The following is a 25,063-nucleotide window of genomic DNA, read 5'->3' as shown; positions in this document are numbered from 1 at the left end:
ACTCGGGAAGGTCTGATACCATCTATTGGCTAGGCTCCAGTGAGCGCCGCTGTACAAGAAGAAGGGGGAAAAGTTTTTTAATCCATAAAGAAGTCTACTAAGTGAAAAGTCAACAGAGATGACAGCAACCCGCTTGTTTCTGCTCCTCTTTTATTTCCTGAGCTCTGCAGTTGACTGTGGGGAGAGCCAGGTGAAAAGGCAAAGTCGGAAATGCAGGCGCTTTGAAGGAGGTGAGACCAGAGAGCATCGTCTCCAGGGTCCAGGGTCCCAGGCTTCTCCCCAAACCCCTTGTGACTGGATGTCCTGCCCACACACACTGCCAGCTGAGCTAACCCGAAAAAAGGTTGGTTGGGTTGAAAAAAAAATACTGAGTCAGGCCAGTGTTTATTAATCTTTCTTTATACAGCTGGCACCTATTAGATCTCCAACCATTGGGCATGACCCTTTGTGATGTGTGAATGTGACCAAGGTTGTGGGTCAGCACACCGCCTGTGCTTAGCATCAGTCTGGGGAAGTGGAGGTCAACGCCACACTCAGAGGTGAGCAATGCTTGATATTTGAAAATATATCTGTTAAATGCCCTCGGTGCTATAGCGACACTTCAGTTCTCCATAAAGGCAAGGGTTTGTTCTCCCTCGGGCTAGGAAGTCAGTGTTGAAGGCCATCACCATTGCTCCAGGGCCTGACGCTGACGTACAGCCACTTCAGGACAGAGCCACAAACAAGGTAGTTGTCCACACAATTTAGAGAAGTCAAACTAATTCTTCCTCAGTTACCTACATATTATAGCTCGTCTTTTCAAGTAGCGATGTGATGGGTATAATTCTCTTCTCAGCAATTTTTCTCTCGTCTTGCATAAACCTCGCAAGTAATCGTGGAAACTCCAATTTAGTGCCCACGCTATAACATCTCAGCTCCGGATCTCAAGTTTTGACATTAATGAAACATTCAACAGGAAAAACCAGCTATGTTAACTGGGCCAGGAAGTTAAACTACTAACTCAGACTCGTGAAACCTAGGAATCTTAATTTTAAACCAGGCTCCTAAAAACATCACCCTGCTTGCTTTCTCTTATGCTCAACACTATAGTCCCATGCCTTCAGGGTATATTTCCTCTTCATTAAATTACTGAAAGAAGATTATCGGTGCTTAAGTTATAAATATTACAGCCTTACCATCTTAGGTAAGGATTCGTTTTATTGGCTTTTTTGTTTGGCTAAAAGTTTGTGTAAGCCAAGAAGACATATTTGGGTATAAATTTATTCATGGGTGAATTATATGTTGAACACAATCAACTGTGACATGACTCCTTCATCCCATTGCCAGTTCGTTAATAGAAGAGGTTTGTCACTCACCTGTCACAGAAATAGCCGAATTTAAGGTTTATTAAAGATCTGGGGCTTTCTCATTGAAAATATAATTATTAGGTCATACTAATTGAGCAATGTTTATGTAAGCAGTATATTCTTTCTTCCTTTAAATAGTAATTTCAAACAGCTTCCTGTGTTAACGGCTTCGAGTGCTCTGAAATCTACTCTTTGTGGTGCTGCAGGGGAAGACGGTGAAGGGCTGGGGGTGGGAATGAAGGGGGGACTAAGCTCAAATGCCATTGTCTCACCCCTAACTCAGAGTGCTTGTGGTTGAACACTAGTTGCAGCTCGGTGTCGGGATAAGAAGTGGTCAGATTTCTGTGGCCAAATAATAAACATTCAGAAGTGTCTGTTTTCATGAGCGAGAACAATGTAAATGGAACTAAGACCATTCCGGAGCATCATGTGCCTTCTCCCTACAGACTGGAAGGCAGGCTCAGGTGTGCACAGCTAACTGTGCACAGGGCAAGAACTTGCAGCTTCTAGCCTATAGCCTATATCACTGTCAGGGCAGTGAACATGACCTCAAGGGTGGTCACCGGTGGGGTCTTTGGGTGTGCCTGTGTTGGCCGAATGCCACGGTCTCTTGCTTTCTTCTACACTACTTTTCTCTTTATTTATGGGTAAGATTTTAATATGAGGTCCAAGATATAAAGAATCACAAATAGGGCATGTATGCTGTGTTGTGACCAAGAGACAATGAAAAAATATCTCCCTCAGAACCAAAAGCACCAGGAGGATCTAAATTGAGTTTCCAACCATTCTAAATAGATTAGTACCAACCCAGGAGAACAATGAACACTGGACAACATTTCAGTAACTAATTATGAATTATCCATGCATATTCTTTAAAAGTATATACACATTATTAATGTTGCCTGGAGAAATGAGATCTTGTAGGGAAAAAAAAAAATCAACATTCCCATTGTAAAATACCCAACAGGATCAGCTTGTCTCTTTCCCCCAAACTGGGATTACAGACTGGAGCTCCAATGCCTGACCTTTTTTTTTTTTTTTTTTTTTTAATATGGGTTCCAGGATTCAAACTCAGGTCTTTTATGCTTGTACAGCAAATATTTTATTAAATAAATCACACTCTCACCTCCTCAAAAATTTTGAGAGTGTGGTAGGTAGACTAGCGACCTTTCTCATTGCTGTGACCAAATATGGAATAGAAGCAACTTAAGAGCAAAGAGGTTTACTTGGCTCAGGGTCTGAAGGGACAGGGCCCTTTCTGACAGGGAAGGCAGGTCAGCTCGTAGCTCCAGGGTGGGAGGAGTGTGTGACTGCTTGTCCACCCAGCTTGCCTGTTGAAAAGAGGGTTCGAACTTCATCCCGTGATTCTTTCTGATCGGGACGTTCTGCCATTCCTGAAGCCTGCCAGCTGCCTCTTCCAGGCAAAGAGAATAAGAGATAAAAAGCAGGGAGGGAGGAAAGCTGTAAAGAGCTGGGCTCACAGAGTGTTCCCAAACCCCACAAAGGCCATTTCCGTAACAAACCTGCTCCCCAATAGGAGGGGAAAGCCACAATGACATTCCAGTAGGATTCCTAGCAGCTGGCAGGTTCAGGCGGGAAATGGTTTTCAGGAAATTTGGGGACTTTCAAATCAAACCGAAAAAGCTTAAAACATCATCCAAACTGAGAAAATTGCACGATTACACCCTCCCCCCTTTTTGTTTGTTGTTCAGCTGCTTTGTTTGTTTGTTTGTTTTAACGTTATTGTGATCATTTTCTACTTCTGGCAAAAAGAAAAGGAAAAGAAACAATTTAATTCATACCGTAGAGGAGGCCATCGCTCCACACTTGGTTGGTGTAGCAGGTTGGTTCCCCACGACACCTGTGGCTTTGGGCCTATGCCGCCACCTCCACAGGACAGACCACACAGGCCAAGGCAGCCGCACAGTGCCTTTGGTTTACATATGACTAAGGAGGTAGGAGTGCTCAGCCTCTTGACCAGAAGGTCAGACACTATACCACAAGCCCAACCCATATCACCTTTAAATACACGCCATAACAGAAGCCCTTTCTGTAGTGGCGCCTATTGGGGGGTTACATAACCAGTCCTCTGCTCCCGCATAACTGTCAAGGGTTATTTATTATAAGTCAGTCATAACAGGTAAGGCCTTGGAATCTCATGGCAAAAGAACGTCCCCAAATTACACCTGTTGAAATTAAATTTTTTTTCTACAAAACTCACATTATCAGTGCCTTTGAGTCTAGTCTTGCAAGCATCCGAGCCAGGCTGCACAGCAGAATCACCTGCCTATCCATCATATTCAAGTTTTTCTTGTCTTTCTTCTTTTTTTTTTTCCTTATCAGTCATGGCCAAGATAAGAGCCGTACGGAGAACTGGAGCAACACAGCATTTTCTGAGTGAACACGTACCCCAGAGGAAACTTCAGGAAGACCCAAGTCAAACCCATCTTCCCATGCACCATTTGACTTACTAAGCTCAAGTGGTGAGATGGGTTCGAGAGTGAGAAAGAAATTTCTTCCAGCAATTGAAAGGCATGGTCCTAGCATCTGAAGAACTTCACAGTCTGAAGACAGACATTTTGAGAGGCCCAGCTTTCCCACACTCAACATTTGCATAAACAGGAAGCCGCCTTTGACTGGTAGAATTAGCGAACCTCTGGCCTTCTCATGCATTGTTGTCATGAGATTTTATTATGAAAAAAATTAATTTATCTGTGATAAGAAATGCTTTTATTTATTAAAGTACACAATGAACCATAAATACAAATCCTGAGTGATTCATTGTTGATTTAAAAACCTGAATTAATGACATAATTAATAACTTTAATATAAAAATGTGGCTGTCAGATGGGCACAACACCTAATCAATGGGAACAAATCTTTCTCTCTGATATTTAATGATTCTCTTGAGAAGTGAACCTAGAAAAACAACAGAGCCAATCAATGAAGCGTCTGCATAGATTGTCTCTTTTATCAGTAAGACTGAAAACAAAGGTTTTCCTTATTGTGTAAATTTCAACCATCGGAAATCAATTTTTTTTTTCTACATAGAAGGAGGTAGGTGGATGTTGCAGGCTCTAATTTCTGTGCCATAAAATCCTGGCAGACTGGAGTATTGCTTACCATGACCTTTTGAGGCTACTAAATACTATGAAAATTCATGGTGTTCAAACTGGACGAGCAGGATACAAGCAAAAACGACTGCTGAACCTCACCAAAACAGGGTAAGTCAGTCTTTCAAATTTTCCTGCCTCTGAAAATGGTCTGTCAGACACGCTAGGCTCAGGAAAACGTGTTGAAGTCCCGCCCTAACTCCCACGTCTTTGGAATGGAAGCTAATTGGGAAGCAGTGTTCACAGATGTAGCTGTTACGTCAGGATGGGGCTTTAGAGGGGTGTGACAGCGCTAACGAGCAAAGCTGGGTGAGGAAAAGAGGAGACTGTAGACGTGCAGTGGCAGGCCAAGGGAGGCCAAGGAAGCAAGGTCACCACTGGGAGACTGCAAGAGGCAAGAAGGGAATCAACCCGGAGTTCTACAGGAAGCAGAGCCATCCTAGCAACTTGGCTTGGCCCATTTGCTCTCTCCAAAACTAAGAACTAATAAATTCATATGGTCATTTAGCTTGTGGGACATCATCCTGTTCGTCTCGGGAAGCTCATAGAGTCTGTGATCTGTGGTGCTCACTGATGCAGGGGAGAAGATCTAGGCAGGGCTGTGGCAAGTAACAATGGCCAGTGAGAAAGAGTGAGATTTGACTTGAAAGAGGTGAGGGATAGTCCTTCCAGAGATTTAGCAAGGAGTTCTAGACTTGCTTACTAATGACAACTATGGACATCCCAGGTAGGAACCAGCCTTATTGTTTTTTGAGAACATGAAAGAGACCCTTGAATGGAGCAGAACGAAGACTGATCATATCCAAGGTCAGACCCACAGCAAGGGATCCGGGTCCCTGATGGTGTGGAGCACTGAATGAGACTGGAAGACCAGAGGGGATTCTGAGCAGAGGAACCACATGGGTTTTCACATAAAAGATTCTTCTAGCATGTATTTTTGAGATAAAAATATGATGCATGTTTTTTAAAATTCAAGCATTACAGAGGAGAAAACTGAAAGTCTCTCTCTTTGACCCACTTTCACGGCTCGTTTATAGCCGCTATTATAAAAAAACAAGCAAACCTGTAATCTGCTTATATAACATACATGCAGAATATCCTAGTACTTGTTCAATTGTGACTGTATTGCTATGCTTCTTGCATTTCCTTCCTTAAGCATGGGTATGTTATAGTGTGAACATGAAATATCCTCCACGGACTCTTATGCTAAAGGCTTGATCCCTGGCTGGTGGTGATAGCTGGGGAGGTAAAGGATGTTTAGGAGGGAGGGCCTGGCTGCAGGAAGTCAGGCCCTAAAGGCCATGTCAATGATGCTTATCCCTATCTCTGTCTGTGTCTCTGTCTCTGCCTGTCTCTGTCTGTCTCCCTGCCTCTCTCTTCCACTCCCTCTCCCTTCCTATCCACCATGAAGTGAAGACACTTCTACACCCCATACCGACAACACCATGATGTTCTAGTCAAGTGCACAAGGCCAAGCATTCATGGACTGGGCCATCTGTAGTTGTGAGTCAAGTACATCCACACCCCTACCTAAGCTGTATCTGTCAATTGTTTCATGAGAGAAGCAACTTTCACAGCATCTAACTTAAACATAATTTCAAATCAATGTTTGCAAAACTACCGTGTTTTTTTTACACAAAGTGCCCAGTGTCTACCTAGCACTGTTCTGAAGAATGCCTTGTTTTCTCACGACATTTTAATAAGCAGAGACTGTTATCATCCCTAGTTTCAGATGAGGACACTAGACCACAGAAGAATCAGTGACTTGTTAGAACTCACAAACCACCAACCTGGTCCATCCTCCGGAGCTTCTCTATGCCGCTATACCTCGTAGGCCAAGCAATGTCGTTGCATCTAAGAGTGTGTGTAAATTCTGGTGGAAAAATTTTAGCTGCCTGCCAGAGTTGCGACCCATCTGTCATGAGTCCTATGTGATGGTTCCTTTGTACTTGTTCTTAATAACACTGAGAGCAATCAGGTATTTTCGTCTCTGCAAACTGACGGGCTCAGAATGCAATCTCATCTCTGTTTTGATCTTCCTGTCTTTAATACTGAGGGAAGCTGAACATTTCTGTGTGTTGCGAACTGTGTGTGTATGTCCTGCCCAAGGGCTTTGCTGAATTTCTTTTGGTTTGTTAATCATTGTCTTTCTTTCAGGTTAACTGCTCCTTCAGTCATATGTGGACAGTTTCCCTTTTCACTCTTTGATTTTTTTTTTGTCTATGTGAAAATTAATCAAATTGTCACATTTTTATATCATAATTGCTATTTGCATGTATAAACCTGTATGCACATATTCATGTATGTGAGAATCATGCACACATGCTGTCACATGCATGTGGAGATCAGACTTCATCTTCTACCTTGTGTGAGATGGGATCTTTTATTGTTTGCTGCTGAGTATGCAAAGTTAGCTGACCCGTGAGATCTTGGCATTCTCCTGGCTCTGTCTCCAATGTTACGGTAGAAGGGCTGAGGTTATAGACATTCAAGGTTAGCTGACCCGTGAGATCTTGGAATTCTAGCTCTGTCTCCAATGTTACTGTACAAGGGTTGAGGTTATAGACATTCAAGGTTAGCTGACCCATGAGATCCTGGGAGTCTCCTGGCTCTATCTCCAAGCTTACTGTAGAAGCGCTGAGGAAATAGATGTGCTTGCACGTTCAGAGTTACCTGTGTTCTGGGGCTCTGAACTCAAATCCTCACACTTGTACAGCAAACCCTTCCCCCTCTGAGCCATCGCTCCAGCCCTGTGTCATAGTCTCTATAATTTCTAATTTTCTTGCTGAGACCTAAAAGATCCTTTCTTCTTGTAAAAGGTGCAATGAATTAAAATACCAACTTTAACCACATTTCTGAAAGAAATATTCCTCTAAATTAACTGTTTATTTATTTCTTATAAGTTCCTTATAAATTGGAGAGATGGCTCAGCAGGTAAAAGCACCTACACAGTAGCTCCCAACCATCCTTAACTCCAGTTCCAGGGGATCTCATACCCTATTCCAACATTCATAGGCACCAGGCACATATGTGGTTCACAGATATACATATACATGTACATGAATTAAAATTTAATAAGAGCACTGTTTTGGAGATCTACATCCAAAATGAGTTGGGTGGATTCACATCTCATTAAAATGTCTTGGGCTCATGTTGACGAGAGGTCGGCTAGGGATGCCAACTTTGTTTGGAGGTACCCAAGAGATTGCAAAATGCACACTGAGCCTATCCATGAAGGCATTTCTAGAGAGGATAGATGGGGTGGTGGGATGGGACCTGCCTTTCCAGAAAAGGGAGGTTAACATGCTACACATCAGATATAAAGTAAGATTGATACTGACAAATCAGAATAACTGGGGGGGAAATATGGAATTTGGTAGTGTGGAAATGTGAACTCTGCAATGAGCTTCCAAATTGTCTAAATGGTTAGAAGACGAGAGAAGCCCGAGCCACTGGGAATTTAAAACATTTGTTTTGGGAATTAAATTGAATGGAAATTGTAATTCTGGCCACTAGACAGAATTACCAGAAAAGTTAATGGGATCTTGAATTACATTAGTAGGAACAGTTTGTCTAGAATGAAAACAGCAGATATACGCTGTGCGGGCATGCCTCCCGTGACTCTGTCTACTCGGAGTGTCAATGTTTTAAGAGATATATTGGCAAAATGAAGTTCCTCCAAGAGTGAAAAACGGGTCATTGTTTTATTAAAATAAATCTGTTGTGGGAAAGATGAACTTTAGCTATTTAGTGCAGCATCAGGTAGAGGTGTGTTTATATTTATGTAGTCACAGAGGGTGGAACTCCAACAAGTGTACTGGAATTATAAAAAAGAATTGTAATCCATTGTTTGAAAGTCATCTAATATATCTAGCAGCTGACAGGCAGCTTTATGGGAGAGCGAAATTTCCATTATGGGGACTCAAGCTGAAGTTCAAGTGTGTTGTAAGTGGAGTAAAACGCTGACTGAGCTCAGGTTATAAGGAGAGATGGGGTTGTTATGTGTGCCTTACATGGGGTCAGGGTCTGCAGCTTCAGTGCTAGCTTTAGAACGGCGTCCCCTTCAAGAACTGGCTGCTTATTGGCTGTTGGTTGAGTCTGAAGGTGGGAGAAGAGCTTCTGCCAAATACAGGAGTGTGCCTGTGTCTCGCAAGAAATGATCGTCTATCGCGTCTGTTAATATGGGGGAGAGAGAAGGAAAATAAGCAATCAGTGGTTCAGTGATCTGGGATTTCCCACTGATTGCTGAGATCCTAAGGATGTAGGTCTGGGAAAGCTGACATGGCTTCATTTGGGGGAAAGGAGATCCAGGCAGGAAAGAACCCCTGGAATCCAAGGTGAAGAGTAGTTTGGCCACAAGTGAAAGGGGAGCCTGGAGAGTAAACAAAGCAATGGAAGGTGAGGAGGGGTTGCTACATGGGAGAGAGCAGAAGTCTATCTTTGGGGAGCACAAATCTGGTCAAACCCAGATCTCTCCTGATGTTAAGCCAGTTTCCCTTCGCATCATCCCCACCTTTATCCTGCCAGCACCGAGTTTGCTAGTCTGGAACACAGGAGCACAGGCCTCTCCTTCTTCCTGGAGGATCATCCCTCCCCCTGCTTCCCTCACTCACCAGTCTTCCTCATGAGGTAAACAGCGGGTCTCTGGCCAGGTATCTTCTCTAGACAGACTCAGTCACTTGTCGTCTGTGCTCCAGTGGCATCCTATACATAATTCACATGCCTGCATCTACCATAAGACTACGAGCCACTCCAAACTAGGTACCATGATCTATTGACTTTCTATCATCAGTGTCTTAAGGGAGCCAGGCTACTTAGAGATCAATAGTTGTGTGATGAGTGCATGGTGCTGACGATTTGAACAAGAACTATCCCCTGTGAGCTCATGTGTTTGAAAACTTGATCTCTGGTTGGTGGTGCTCTTTGTGGGGTACGGGGTGGCTGGAACCGTGCCACTGGGAGTGATTGCCTTGCCCGTCTCCTGCTCACTTGCTCTGTTTCCAATGTGTGGGTGACATTCAATCTGTTAGCTTCTTGAACCTGCCACCATGACTTCCCCATCATGTTGGACTCTACCCCTCCGGATCCATAAGCAAAATAAACTCCTCTTCAAGGTGGTTTTGTTCATGCGGTTTAATCACAGCAGGAAAGTAGCTGGTTTCTGTGGGTAGAAGGATGAATGAGGTACCAAGGGGGAGAAAGGCAGCATGGTTGAGCTCATACTTCCTTCCAGCTAATCTCTGAGCCCTCCAGGGGACTGAGTAATCCCAGTGGTAGCGGTTGAGGTGTTTTAGGGATAGAGGACCAAGTGTACAACTATAAAGAATACCACATTTTCCATGAGTCTCTGACACCATATTTTGTCTGATAAATACAACGGTTCACACTAAACACACACTACACACACGAAGAGATACAGGAATGAGCACACGAAAGTCTGTGTTTTTCAAGAGCACATCATTTTCCCTGATTCCAGATATCCAGAATTGTATAATCGGGTCCCACTCACCCAGAGGAGTCTGGCTTCACCTCTCCCAAGGACATCCTGTTTCCTTTGGTCAGTTTAGTCATACCCGTGCAGATGAAACAGCCACTTCCCCCTACCCTCTCCCAGCCTACTGTTCCAATGGCCTTGCATTGCTCGGGGCTACTTCATCACTCCCTGCCATGGCAATGAAGGACAGGGTACATCCCTTAGGATTCCAGATTCACTCTTGTCTTCAGTCAATGGCTTTTTCTGCTGACTGACCAGGTCTTGCTGTCTGTCCCCCGGCCATACTGGTCCTTCATAATCCCTGCTATAATATCACTTCCCTTCCACAGGAGACCACAGGTCCTACTATTTGAAACCTATCAGGACAGTCTGTTTGATGCTAGAGTCTTGCCAAGTGCCACAAATGCGTCCCTTGAGTTAGAGGAGGTGTTTTGCATGGGTTGACAGGACCCCACCTTAGAAAAATATAAACTCCAGACCCTTTGGAAACTCCTTACTGTGCCTTTCTCAAATTAGAGGGATTCTTTCCACTCTAATAAATCAACGTTAAAGAAAAGAACTGTTTTCAGGAATTAAAATGAGCCATTTAAAACAATCCCTGTTTTAATTCTGGCATTATTTTTCAGGACCATAGTGGATTCATCTGGCTTGGGTCTGAGCTCAGGACCACAGTGGATTCATCTGGCTTGGGTCTGAGCTCAGGACCATAGTGGATTCATCTGGCTGGGGTCTGAGCTCAGGACCACAGTGGATTCATCTCAGTGTCAGAGAGAGTAGAGACACAAGAAAGCTTCTGACCCAGTGTTCAGAAACACGTTCTCACTTCATACATGGACCCTAGCATGTCACATTTGTCGTTTGCCTGTTTGTGGGGCAGTGAGTGTGTGCGGAGACTAGGGAGCCAGCAGGGAGGGGAATAGAACACAGGCTTGAGAGTGGAAGGGAGCTGGAATAGATGGATCTAAGTGGTCTCCCTCGAAGACAGAGGAGGAGGAAGGCAAGGGTAGGTGGACAGCTGAATCACGATATGTCTGAAAATCCTCTAAGAAAGTCTGCCACTTCGTATGTAAATTAAATTTTTAACTTAAAAAAAATCCTTTTCAATACTGAGAAACAGGGACCGTTGTCACAACAGGAAACTCTTAGACCCTGTTTTGTGCTCCTCACTCTTGCAAGCACTGTTCTTTTCAAAGGAGAAGCACACAGACTCAAATATAAGCCCCCGGTCGGAGGTGTAAAAAGATAGCAGATATCTGGGAGAGGGATTACGGCACAGCACGAAATAACAAGACGGAGTGACCCGGCAGCACCAAAGCCAGAGCTTCTGGGAATCAGTTACCCTGAGCCCACAGTGATCTTCTTACATCAAAAGCCCTTTCAGGACCAGCAACTTACCTGCCCCGCAGACTCTCTCCACCAGAGGATAAAGTGATTCCTCAGTACAATATCCTCTCTCTTTTGTGAGCGCTTTAGAGAAAGCTCAGGCTAGTGGTGACTCCGGGATTAAATGTCATTTTAAACAATACCTCGAAACCATAATGCAATCTTACTCCCGAAATTCGAAATATTTGCTGCAGCCGTGAACACACCTGTGTCTCCTGGTCGCTAACGGAATGAATCTGGGTTTCTTTTTCCTTTGCTTTCTAGCTTGTGCCTTGGCTGACTGAGTTGCAAATCAGTTGAATTTAGCCTTCTTTTCCTGCTTTGTTTCTGGGCCTGGTATTTGTTTGTGCTTTATCTTTTCCCTGCCTGTTAATAAAAAGAGTAAACCAGCCTGCCCGTGAGAGTGTTGACGGTGGGGGAATGCTGGATTGTGTTGCAAAGAAGCCGGGGCCTGTAACGCTATCACTCAGCAGGACCGGGTCCCATCAGAAGGCGCATGGTGTGCCGTGACGTAGCTGGTCTCCGACCACAAAGGCAGACTTTTCTCTGTGAATTAGACAAACCACACAAAAGGCAACAATAGCTGGCATAAACACCATTTAATACTATTCACGGGCTATTGAAGAGATGGGCGTTGACAGAGAGTCGCTGCAAAGCCAGGACATTGTAGTCAGATGAAAAGGGACCTAATGAACAGGAAGCATCGTATGAACGGGCTGACAGTAACCGTATAACAGCGGGATTGTGGGCTGGCATTTACCCCGAGGAGCTTTACAGTCAGAAAATAAAGAGAAATTAAAGCATAAGGAGTCCTCTTTGTGGGCACTTAAGGCCCATGAAGCGACACAAGAATCTCTACAATTGTCTTTCCAAGACTCCTCTGTGCTGCAGAGCATCGTGAAAAGGCAACATTTGGGGCGTGCTTGCTTATAGGATTCTATGTCACCCGCTGGAAAAACCCATCCGGAGAAACGAGGAAGTTTTCACAGCAAAACGAATCATCATATAAGCGTTCGCCTCGGTTTTAAAACAGGAAGCATTTTCCTTCGCTTCGGTTAGATTAGTCAAGCTACTTGATATTTCTGGCAGCCACAGATTCAAAGCGTTTGGAGCAGGGACTCCTCCTTTTTCATCAGGTGTAAAGAAGAAGAAAATTAAGGAAGCGCTTGGACCTAAAATGCCTATCTTTAAAACATGTATCCCTCAATCCAGTAAAAGCAAATCCGCACAGGCATGGTTCATAAGTAGGAACTTAATGTATTAATAATTCTGGTTTTGAAGCAAAGCTTTAGTGGTAATCACTCTTTGACACACCCTTCAGATGTGTTTAAAAGCTTCCTGTATACATAAGATGCATTAAGGAAGTTCAGAAAGGAAGACACTAGGAGAGATTATGAGCTAGGACAAACCCTAGAGTGCCCCAGAATGCCACTCTTCTGGAGAAGAAGGGAAAACCAGTCATACTCACATAACTAGCCATGATCTGTAAGGCTAGACCCAGACTCTTCATCCATGTCTTCTTTCTCCTTTTGAATACAAATACTCTTAGTTTAAATATAGAAATAATCTCTTTGAGGGATGGGAAGATGGCTCAGTGGTTAAGAGCCCTTGCTTTCTATTCTTTTAGAGGACCCAGGTTCAGTTCCTAGCATGTACATGGTGGCTCCCAACTTTAACTTCAGTTCCAGAGGACCCCACACCCTCTTCTGGCCTCTCACACACATATGTAGGCAAACACTCATATACATTAATAAAAATAATCTGTAGTCAGAAGTTTTTGTCTCTTCCAGCCCCACAGCCATTCAGTACCAAATAAACACCAAAAGGCTTATATTAATTATAAACTGGCCTATTGCTCAGGCTTATTACTAACTAGCTCTTATGACTTAAATTCACCCACAGTTCTTGTCCATGTGACTTGGTAGCTTTTCTCAGTGAGGCATTCTCATCTTGTTTCTTCTGCGTCTGGCTGGCGATTGACTCTCTGCCTTTCCTCTTCCCAGAATTATCCTAGTCTTGTTGTCCTGCCTATACTTCCTACCTGGCTACTGGCCAATCAGTGTCTTATTAACCAATTTTAGGGACAAATCTTTACAGTTTCCTGGCAACTCAGGCCCAAAATAATCACACAGAAACTATATTAATTAAATCACTGCTTGGCCTATTAGTTTATGCATATTCCTAGCCCTTACATCTTAAATTAACCCATCTCTATTAATCTGTGCATCACCACGAGGTCACGGCCTACTGGCAAGGTTCTAGGATGCATCTGTCTCCTCGGGCAGTTACATGGTGTCTCTTTGACTCCACCTTCTTTGTCCCAGCATTCAGTTTAGTTTTCCCGCCCAGCTCTATCCTGTGCTCTCACAGGGGACAAAGCAGCTTTTTTATTCATTAATCAATAAAAGCAACATAAATACAGAAGGACTCCCCATATCATCCATTGGGCTCCCTACCTTACATGCTTGCTGAGAGAAGTTAAATGAAGGAATGTAAATAAGTGCTTGCTCGTAAAACATGAGAGGATTTTAAGAAACATACCTTCAGTGAACTCTAGTACCATGGGAGACATCTGTGGAGCTTTCAGAAAAGCTTACAGCTCTAATAGCAAGTGAAAGACTTGAACACCAAAGAGAGGTGGGCTGGATGGAAACCCACACATAAACGGTAGCAGTTCTCGGGGTTTCTCTCTGCACAGCGCAGGTCCTTTCCCAAGAGGCAATGGGAATAGCACCTCCCAAGATCCGCAAATGTCTCCTGTAAGAGCATGGTGGTGATGGCCACAGGCTGTGCGCAACAAATCCAGCACTGTCTACACACTGTCTCCTCTTCCTCAGGCAGCATTCTCTTGCATTCCCATGTGTTTTTCAAAAATGAATCTAGGGCGGTCTGTTCCCAATATATCACATTGTTTCAGAGGTCTCATGGGTGTGGAGGAGCAGAAAATGGTATTTTCAAAAGATGCCTCTGCCCAGATGGCTCCCTTGTGAGCCATTCAAAGAAGGCTTGGTGGGAAATGACCTTAAGATGGAGGAGCCTCTCTACCTCTCCTGAATCACCTCTCTGTGGGTCCCTTTGACTCTCTTATACAGGGGTCACTGGTGGTCAGCCAGCCTGCTTTTTGGGCAACAGACAGAGGGACTTTTTTAGACCAGTGAAAACTAACTAGAAAAAGTGGAAACTGCAGAAGCCAAACCCAAGCTGAAGCCCCACATTTCGCCTGTAACTCCAGACAGCCATCTTCCCTTTGTGAACCTAGCCGATGGGTGATGTCATCAGCCAGCCTCCACCCAGCAGAAGGAATTATGGCAACTGCGCTCCTCCGAATGGCGGGAATATCAGTGCCAGGCCTAGATACATAATCAACATCAGGAATTCATCTGTTGATCACGTACGTCAAGAGTGTGGCTTCTCAAAAGCAGACATTTAAGTGAAGCAAAGCCCAGCACTAGCCCTCAGCCAGGTGGCCATAAAGCAGGGAAGAAAAAGTATACACGTTCATCTGTGAGCCAAGATCAAATTACCACAGCCAGGTGTTGTGTTTGAGTGTGAACTGTCCTCCTAAGGCTCCTATGGTTACCACTGGCTCCAGGCCCAAGAACTGTTCTGAAAGGCGATGGACTCCTCCAGGTGGGGACGTAGGTGGAAGAGTCGGTCACTGGACCCAGGGATTACTCACTTTTCTGGTAGTTGTGATAAGTGCCCACGGAAAGCAACTTAAGAAGGAAGGGTTTAGCTCGGCTCCTGATTTAAGGGTTCAGTCTATGACGGTGGGGATGCGTGAAGACAGGCGCATGAGGCAGCTCACCCTCACTGCATCTGCAGTCAGGAAGCAGAGAGAGAGAGAGAGAGAGAGAGATGAACACTCTTGTTCCTCTTTTCATTCACTTTGGGACCCTATCCAGCCGTCCACACTCAGGATGGGTCATCCTTTCCTAGCTAGGCCTCTCTGGAGTCACTGTCATAGACACATCTAGAGGCTTATGTCTATGGTGGCTCTACATGCCATCAGATTGAGAATCAAGTTCACCACCACACCGGGGCAATCTGCTTCCTCCCAGCAGGTGTCCCATGCAGACATCCTGAAGACTATTGTGGACTCCAGCTTCCATCAAGGCTCCTTTCCCATGACTAACCCTCAGGGTGAGGTTCTGGTGATTGTCTTGTCCTTGAGATTCTCATCTGTATTCCTCCCCTCTAATCTCCACCCCTGCTGTCCATTGTCTGGTGTGAATCTCTTGTTTTCACTCTGTGTGAGTTCTCAAGTTGGGAGCCCTCAAGAGGCCACCTCTGCATTGTCCTTCTTCCTGGAAACCTCACGTCCCCTCCATTCTTCATGAGCATCCCCAGACGCCATACACACTTTGTACTCTGTCTTTCCTCCTCGTGGCCACCTAGTTCCTCCATCTCCATGAGGAGATGGGCTAGCGATGCCAAGCTGAGAGTTTCAGTAGGATGGCCGAAGCTCTCTCTTTCCCATTTGCCACGGCGTGACCCTGAACACGGCACTCACAGCTCTAACCATCTCACACGATAAGTGTGTGTCAATTGGCTGTTCCACGTATTGACACCTAGCTGTCAATAACACATTTCGGGAAGGATGGTCAAATGTGAGGATGCTCACGCATTGCTGTGGGAATGTAAGCTAGGAGAGCCACATTGACACCCATCTGGAAGTTTCACAGAAAACATCATATGCCTGAGCCTATATTCCTAACCTTCTACTCAAGAGAAATGAAAATACATGTTTGTGCAGCATGAATGTCTCAGTGGTTTATTTGTTATTATAGCCTAAAGGTGGGAGTAATTTAATGTCCGTGAACCGGAGACAGAGAAGCCTAAGATGGTATAGTTACATGATGAAATGCAAGAGAAAAGAAACATGGATACAGGCTTTGCGGTGGGTGAACCTCAGAAGCATTGATTACTGAAAATGCAGCTAAGTGAAAGAAGCTAAGGCTGTTTGCGCCCTGTGTGGATATGTGGGGAAAATGTCCCCAAAGGGGGTGCAAAAGTCAAAAGCAGGTGAGTGGTTGCCTGGGTCTGGGTGGGACCAAGGATGGATTGCAGGCAGACCCATGTATCTCTTTGAAGAGAAGGACATTTTCTACAACAAGATTGTGGTCATATTTGTACAACTCTGATCTAATGAAAATTTTTCCATTGAATTGTTCATTTAGCATGTTGGTTATGCGATATGGCAGTTATACCTGTTTTAAAATAGCACCTCATTGGAGTGCTGTCCAGTATGGCTGAAGCATGAGTGCCGTAGCCTCCGTGCGAAGGTGCTGTGTGCTGGCACTGTGGGCCAGCCAGCTACCGTGCTTGAACGTGGTTGGCACCCATAGGAGGAGCTGGAGTCGTCATCTTCTGGCATTAGAATAGTGTGCTTTTTTTTTTTAATCTTCTATATAATACTGTCTACTATCTAAAATAAAATATTCCCAGACATTGGGTATAAGATTATACTTTGAAAGAAACAAACAAACAGGCAAGAATCACTGCACTGTGGGCTTGTCCAGGAATCCTGGAAGACAGTGAGGTGCCTAGACTTGCCTGAGGGGGCCTGACTAACTGCATGCAGCCTGCCTCTGAAGCATGAGTTGGATTTGCATAAGGAAACCCTACTTCCTTTGGCCAACTCTGCACCCCTCTGCCAGATTCATTTGGTTTGCCAAAAGCATCTCCACAGGGTGCACCAAGGCAAACCACCTCATACCTTGTGCAAGTCACTTCAATTTGTCAATTATGAGGGTGCATCTAATAAATCTCAATTAGTCATCAAACCACACTGCTCTACCTAGAGACCTAGAGACTGGCAAACTAGCAGTCGTAACAGACAAATGATCTTGCAGCGAGCTTTCTTGCTGGACTTCCTTAGATCACCAGCCCCCAAATATCAACACGGAGACTTATTATTAATTATGAATGTTTGGCCTTTAGCTGTCCCCAACAAGCTGTTATAACTCAAATTAGCCTGCTTCTGTTAATCCATGATCTGTCACGTGGCTGGGTTACCTCTACTCTGTACCGTATGTCCATCAGATCTTTTTTTTTTTTTTTCTTCCAGATTTATCAGTAAAAAGCAAGCCATCCAACTTCTTAAAGAGTCTCTCTGGCCTCTCACCAGGGCAGTTTGGTCCCTAGGTTCTCCTTCCTTGTCTTCTCTCTCCCAGGAAACCTGTCTTTCCTGCCTTGCTATTGGCCATTTAGCTCTTTATTAAACCAATCAGAAGGCACCTTAGGCAGAGACACATCTTTCTACTGTGAACAGATACACTGCAAGAAGAACTGGCTGCTAGTGTCTCTATTTTATTTTTATCCAGGCTTTTGCTGCTGTTTTGTTTTTTGAGAGAAATTGTCAGTATGCAGCTCAGGCTAGCCTGGAACTGTCTAGGTAGAGTTCTGTCTGCCTGTCTACCTCTGCCTCCACCACCATACCCAGCTTATTATCCCCCACACAATATTTTTGTTCTCTAAATCAAAAGAAAAATAACGTTAACCCTAAGCTAGGCATGATGACACATGCCTCTAATTCCGACACTCCGAAGGTTGAGGCAGGAGGATAGTTAAGTTTGAAGCCAGCCTGGGCTACACGGCAAACTTCTGTTTTAAAAATAAGAAGAGTAGAAATAGTAACTCAATGCTACCTTATAAGAGTTACATCTTTGAGATCACCTCCGTGGACTTAAAGCACACTAGGAATTTATTTTAAATATAACCAGAAAGCACATGCGCACACATAAGCAGTAGTTGCCATTTATAAAAACCGATTCAAGAGGAGAAATAAACCACTGTAGGGGACCATCCTTTAGATCCTGACTTGAGCTGGCCTGCAGATTTAAATGGGTGACTGAGTACAAAGTTTTGATTGTGTTTGTCCCTCGTCCTGGGCCTTGTGTTAGGGACACAGGTTTTCATATCCTTTGCTTAGACCATCACAGATCTCTGGCCAGCACTAACTGCCCCGTTGGTAAAGCTGGCACTACGTTCCTTTCTGGGGCCCACATCAGGCCGAGGCAAAGCCCTTCTGCTGTTGAGGAAGGGTGGAGGCAGAGAAGCAGGATGCCCACTCCCCTGGGGAGTTCGCTCCAGAGTGGCCTCCAGATGGGCCGAGCTGGCTGGCAGCTTTCTTGTGGCCTGTGGGAACTGTGTGATCTCATGGCTCTGTGAGCCGGGGGACAGCACTGAGGGGCTTTATTTTCCTGCACCTGCCCCGCGCGAGCAACAGCATTGATTTCGGCTCCCAAAAGTCCTCAATAAGGAGAGCTGTTCACGGGATACGCTGCCTTTTTTTATCACCCAGGGGGAAAGGTCCATGAGTTCGCTGCCTCTAGAGCGATAGATAAGTCATAAAACTTTCCTCTTATCTTTGTTTTCCAGGGCATTTATTTTTGTAATATGTCGCCCAGATCAGAAACCCACACACAGCCTTTGGCTCTGGATCTGTGAAGATCGTGACAGCGTAATGTCGCAATTAAAGAGATCCCGGCCACAGACTGGGAGTAAATCTCTCATAAACAAAAGAAGCAATCAACAGGGCCTTAAAGCATGATTTACCCTCTACTGTTCAGGGGACGATTTCTTCGGGGGAAGGGCAGCATCTTTTACTAATAAATGATATGATGTTGTCACTATGACTCACAGAACCAGAACACCAGGAGAGACTCTTGCGACCAGGTCACTCTTGACCAAGACCTTCCTCAATGGTCAACTTCTTATTTCCTCTGCAGGGATATCTTAGAGAGAGTCTCCCCAAACTCACTCGACACAATGCCTCAGGACTAATATTCTCAGCTGTGTCTGCTTTGCCCGCCAAAACCACCCCCTGCTCTAGTTTGAACGCTGAATATCTTCCAAAGCCCATGGGTTAAAGGCTTAGGCCAGTTGCACTGATGGAAACTGGTAGAGACTTGAGGAGGAGAGTAACACCTAGCAGGAGGCCCTTATGTCATCAGAGACATGCCCCCTCTGTAGGCTGAGGCCTTTTGTTTGTTTCCTGGCTGCCTGGAAACCAAAATAATCACACAGAAACTGTATTAATTAACCGATTAGCTCTAGCTTCTTATTGGCTAACTCTTACATATTAATTTAACCCATTTCTATTAATCTGTGTATCACCATGTGGCTGTGGCTTACCAGCTAAAGTTTTGGTGCCTGTCTCCAGCAGGGCTAAATGGCTTCTCTCTGACTCCACCCTTCTTCCTCCCAACATTCAGTTCTGTCTTCCCCACCTACCTCTGCTCCGCCCTGCCATAGGTTCAAGTCAGCTTTCTTTATTAACCAATGCTATTCACAGCATACAGAGGGGAATCCCACATCACCTCCCCTTTTCTATTTAAATAAAAAAGAAGGTTTTAACACAGTAAAATTACATATAACAAAATAGTTATCAAGCAAGAATTACAGTTACAATATTTATATCTACTTTATCTTTCATCATAACTAAGAAAAACTTTAATTATAACTATAAATTCTTCAATCCTATCAAAATCTCCAGAAGGATATAATATTACCTAAATAAATAATAAGTTCATTGTAAGCAACGTCCAAAATTCTATAATCGATAGAGACATCTTGCTATCTGGACAGTCACCCAAAGTTCTTCTGTACCATTGGGGCATCCATCTTCAGCCTACAGTCCCATAGTATCCAGCAGACTTTTCCATGAAGCAGGAAATTTCAAAGACAGTTCCTCCTATATTGGCAGTTTGTCAGTCAACTTTCTTCTGTATCCTGCAGAATGTCTGGCAGACTCTTTCATGAAGCAGGAACCTCGAAGGATCATCTGACCTTTCGCCAAGTTCAGCAGTCATTTCTTTGCGAGTCCTGCATGTCCGGTTAAGCAGTCCAGGCAAGAGCAATTTCTTGCCCAAATGGCTAGCAAACTCCATAAGGAGCCTCTTCAATATCCATCTTCCTCTTGAAGTAACTGGTGTTACCAGGTGCAGATGTGTCTCATTGTCATGAAAAGTCCTAAGATCTTAAACATTTTAAATGCCATAATCTGAAGGTCTCTGAAAGATTTGAAAAATATCTAACTGAAAAATATCTCTATATATCTAAAAACCTAACTGACATGGCTACAAGCTTGACTATCATAGATGATTTTCAGTTTACCTATATTTATTAACTATACATTACATTTTAAAATGAGATGCATAGACACAGTACCGTAATCAGGAGCAGAAATACACATATAACAAAATTGAGCTAAAATTTGTATCAATAAACCAAGATCCATACCCAGGCAAATCTCTATAGCATATCCCCCTTTAAATGTAAAGAAACATTTATAAACAATATTTGGAGATTTGGGCATAGTTCTCTAGACTACTTCACATCACCCCCCCCCAAAGAGTATTAGGGACCCCCTGATTTTCTCTTCTCTTTTGCTTTCTAACCAAGATGCTAGGGTTCGCTCTGCCACACCAAGGGAGGGGCCCAAACCAACCCCTTCTCTTCATGTTGACTGTGTGGTGTATTGGTTATAGTAAAGGAAATCTAATGTCCTTTCGATTTTGCTTAATTGAAGTTGGATTTCTTCTTGAAGCTCTGGGCAGGTGGAACCCCCCTTCAGCCTTTACCTCCTGGATTACTTCATACGTGAACTCAGTTAACACACATCTTTGTGGTAAGGGGATCCCAAATCACTAGTCTTCTACGTGATTGTTTTCTGGTTACTGTAAGATTAGACAACTTAATAAGAATTGCAATATTATTTGCAACAGTCTCCATGCAGGAATACGTGTTCTCTACGGCTCCAAACACTGCTCAGAAGGGACTAGTCCCGCCGGAGGAATGGCAGCAGGTCTGCAGGGGGACAGCCCGAATGGTGAGCAAAACTTCTCTGGGCAAGTATTTCCTTCGATGTCCCTGTGGGTCCCGAATGGCATGTTCAGAAAGATTCAGAACAACCTGAAGCCTCTTCCTCACAGGAGAACTCTGGGCCCTGGCAAGTCTTACTTCTCTGACTCCTCCTACCTCAACGCATTGTGAGAACAGTGAAAACAGCTGCCCAAGTTCCCCTTACTCAGTCGCTGCTCACAAGGCTGCACTGCCCTCTGTAATCCTGGGCTGCTTATTTTTGCAGATAACGTTCCGACGAGGCTTTGTAAACGCCAAAATATCCAGCTAAAAAGTGTATGTAGACCAAGCTCAGAGCAAGTTCCTTCCAGGACAGTCAGGGTTACACAGGAAAACCCTGTCTGGAAAAGCAAACAAACGAAACAATCAAATAAACAAACAAACTTCTGCCCGGCAAAGGAAGCATTGACCAGAATAAAGAGACAGCCCACAGCACTGAGGGGAAAACCTTTGCCAACTGCACGTTAGATGAGGGGCTGATATCTAGAACATATAAGGAGCTGGAAAATAAACACAAAAATATCCTGCCATCAATAGATGGGCTGATGAACAGGGTAGACTGTTCTCAAGGAAGCAACGCAAATAGCCAGCGAGTGGCTGAGAGGGTGGTCAAGGTTCTTAGACATCAAGGAAGTTGCCCATGAGAACTGCGCTGAAGGCCAGTCTGTTGGCTCTCCCAGTTAGAGTGGCCGTCAGCCAGAAATCAAAGGCCAACACGCACTGGTGTGGGCGTGAGGGAAAGACACCATTCGTTGCTGGAGGGAAGACAAATTGATGTGGCCACTATGAAAAGCAGCAGAGAGATTTATCAAAAAATAGGCGCAGAATTACCACACAACCAGCTCCCTTTCCTGGGTGTAGACACAACGGCTCTAAATGAACATTCACAGAGATACTTAGATCCACGTTCATTGCTGTGCTCTTCACGATGGCCAGGAGTCTGAGATAGCCCAGCTGTCTGCCAGCAGATGAACAGATAAGGACAACGTAGTATTTGTACAACAGCATGTTATTTAGCCATAAAAAAATCAAACTATGACATTTTCAGAAAAATGAATGGACCTGTGGCTCTTTGTGCAGAGCTAAATAAACCAGATTTAGAAAGAGAAACACCACACATGGAGCCTAAATTAAAAACTGTATGTGTGCATTTGTATGTGTGTGTATGTGTGTGTGCATGTGTGTTTGTGCATGTGCATATGCTTGTGCATATACATGTGTGTGCATAGACGTGTGCATGTGTGTGTGTGTGTGTGTGTGTGAGAGAGAGAGAGAGAGAGAGAGAGATATCAAAGTAGCAAAGGGATGGTGAGAGAAAGAAAGAAGTCTTAAACGAGGAGGGAAAGATGGTCATGGGATACTTGTGACATGAAGCAGAGGGGGACTATTTGGGAACTCAGGAGAGGGCAGTAGGAGAGAGGGATGGATTAGAACACAGTATTTTGGCATACACATGTGAAAACCCCACACTGGGACACATTACTTGTATGGTAGCTTTAAAAGTTAATCAAAAATTGATACTAAGGATCCTGTCGGTGGCCCGGAGGGATGCTTTTGTTCAGTCTGAGCAGGCTCGTGGCATCGTCATCAGACTGGCTCTTTGCAGGCGTGTCATCCTGTAACCCAGGGTGTTACAAACCTCCACCATGGAACTGGTTTCTGGGATGTCTGGAAACCCTCCGTGATTTTCATACCTTTCTCTGTCTTTGAGATGGGGAGGGTGACATGAAGAGGCACAGAAGTGTCTGGTTTGAAAGAAGAAAGCAGCAAAAGCGAGGCGTTAGAAAGAAGGAACTAAATGTGAAAGTGTGTGGGAGAGGCCACGGGGAGGGGCGCTAGGCGTGGACACGCTAGGCTTGGTTACTGACAACCGTGCACAGAGTCCAGTTCCCAGACTTTTACTCTGCAGAGATGGTACTATTTTAGCAAATTATCCTCAGAATGGGGCAGTTTCCTGCAATATGATGGGGAAAAAAAAAACACTTCAGAATCAATGAATTTGCAACATTGCATACTTAAAGAGTCATACACAGAGAGACACATATACAGTAATACACACATACAGAGAGAAAGGCACACACACACACACACACACACACACACACACACACACACATCACACCAAGAAAGCCAAAGACCTCGATTCATTCTTTTCTGATTCTGTTGAATGTGTTATGTTAGTGGTAACAATCGCTTTGTCCATATTTAATGAGTGATCACCAGTTTCCTCCCTTCTGTACCATTCTGAGACGTTCTGAGATGCACGGTTTCTCTCTTGGTTTTCTTTTAAGGACAGCTTCAGGTGGGAGGTAAAGAGAGGCTGGGACTGCAGAGAAAGCAAATCCTGAAGGGTCACTGAGCTTTGCCATCCTTCTTTTTACCTATTACTCTGAAGCACCAAATACCAAAGAGAACCCAGCGCCAGCATGACTGTCGCCTGGAAATTCTGTGAAGGAGCTACCTGCATTGAATCCTAAGGAGAAAAACCAAAAGACTCCCTCACACTCCTCGGGAAGATGAATAACATAAGTGGCCTTCTCCCCAGGAAAAAAAAATCTAATTATTTGTGTATAGATTTTTTTTAAAGGTTGGTACTGAATACCCAGAAATATATTAGAATCACATTTACCTGCAATAGGAAGAGTGAAGGGAAGTGGTATTCTGAGACAAAAGGCCAACTTTGGAATTCAGGAGATGATGATGATTGCAAACACAGGCTTGCAATAGACAAGTACCTTGAGGTACCGACAGCATCCTTGTCCGCAGAGGAGAGGGACACTTCAGAAGCTCCCACTCACACGCCCTCTCCTTTCCCTCTCCTTCTCCTTCCAGAATATCTTCTTCCATTGCCGGCTTAACGTAAAATCTTTCTCTGCATAATGACAGTGTTGCTGTTAGTGAATTGCTACTAATCTATACTAAAGACCGGCAACTGCTCAGATGCTTTTATTGCTAACATCAATATTTATAATGAGAGAGAATGGCAATATAGTATCATTGTAAAAACATGAACCTGGGATGCAGAAAAGCTTGGCTTGGAACCCTAAGTGCATAGTTAACAGATTGATATAGTTTATTTCAACCCGGCCAGCTCCAGTTTTATATCCACAAATGTGGTAGAAGTCCTGCCATTCAAAGTCAGGTTTGAATTCAGAATGAAATGTACACATCACCGCGGAAGCGCTCAAAAAATGGTCACTATCATCCCCTTCACAGATTTTTGTCTACTTTTTCATCCTCAGGTTAGAATGCCAAAGAAAATGACATATTCAAACTCAAATTTTTTCTAACTTTATGAACTCAATAATTATTTTATACCCATCCTAGCAAAACCCCCAAATCGGAGCCTGTGGAGATGGAGCAGTGGGTAAGGGTGAGATTCTGAGCGCAGAGCCAAGCACCCGAGTGAAGAGTTAGATACGGTGGTCTGTGTCTGTGTCAGGGCCAGGACGGGGAAGTGAGGACTGGCAGTGGACACAGAGGAGACAGGCTTGCTGCAGACAGTCTAACCAGTCTCAGAAATAAAATAAAACAGGGAGGAAATGGATGGCATTGACCTCTTAGCATCCATATGCACACACACACATACACACACATACATACACACATACACACACATACACACACATACACACATACACACACATATATACTCAAACACGCATGCACACACACATACACATATACACACATACACACATACATACATACACACACATATGAGAGAGAGAGAGAGAGAGAGAGAGAGAGAGAGAGAGAGAGAGAGAGAGAGAGAGAGAGACACACATTCAGAAACCTCCCGTGTTGGTTAGTTTTTTTTTGTCAGGTTTACATAAGCTAGAGCCATCTGAGAGGAGGGA

This window comes from Alexandromys fortis, unplaced genomic scaffold (genome assembly GCF_014885135.2).
Source record: "Alexandromys fortis isolate MF-2015 unplaced genomic scaffold, M_Fortis_MF-2015_v1.1 scaffold_66, whole genome shotgun sequence".
NCBI lineage: Eukaryota > Metazoa > Chordata > Mammalia > Rodentia > Cricetidae > Alexandromys > Alexandromys fortis.
This window is presented reverse-complemented; position numbering follows the sequence as displayed.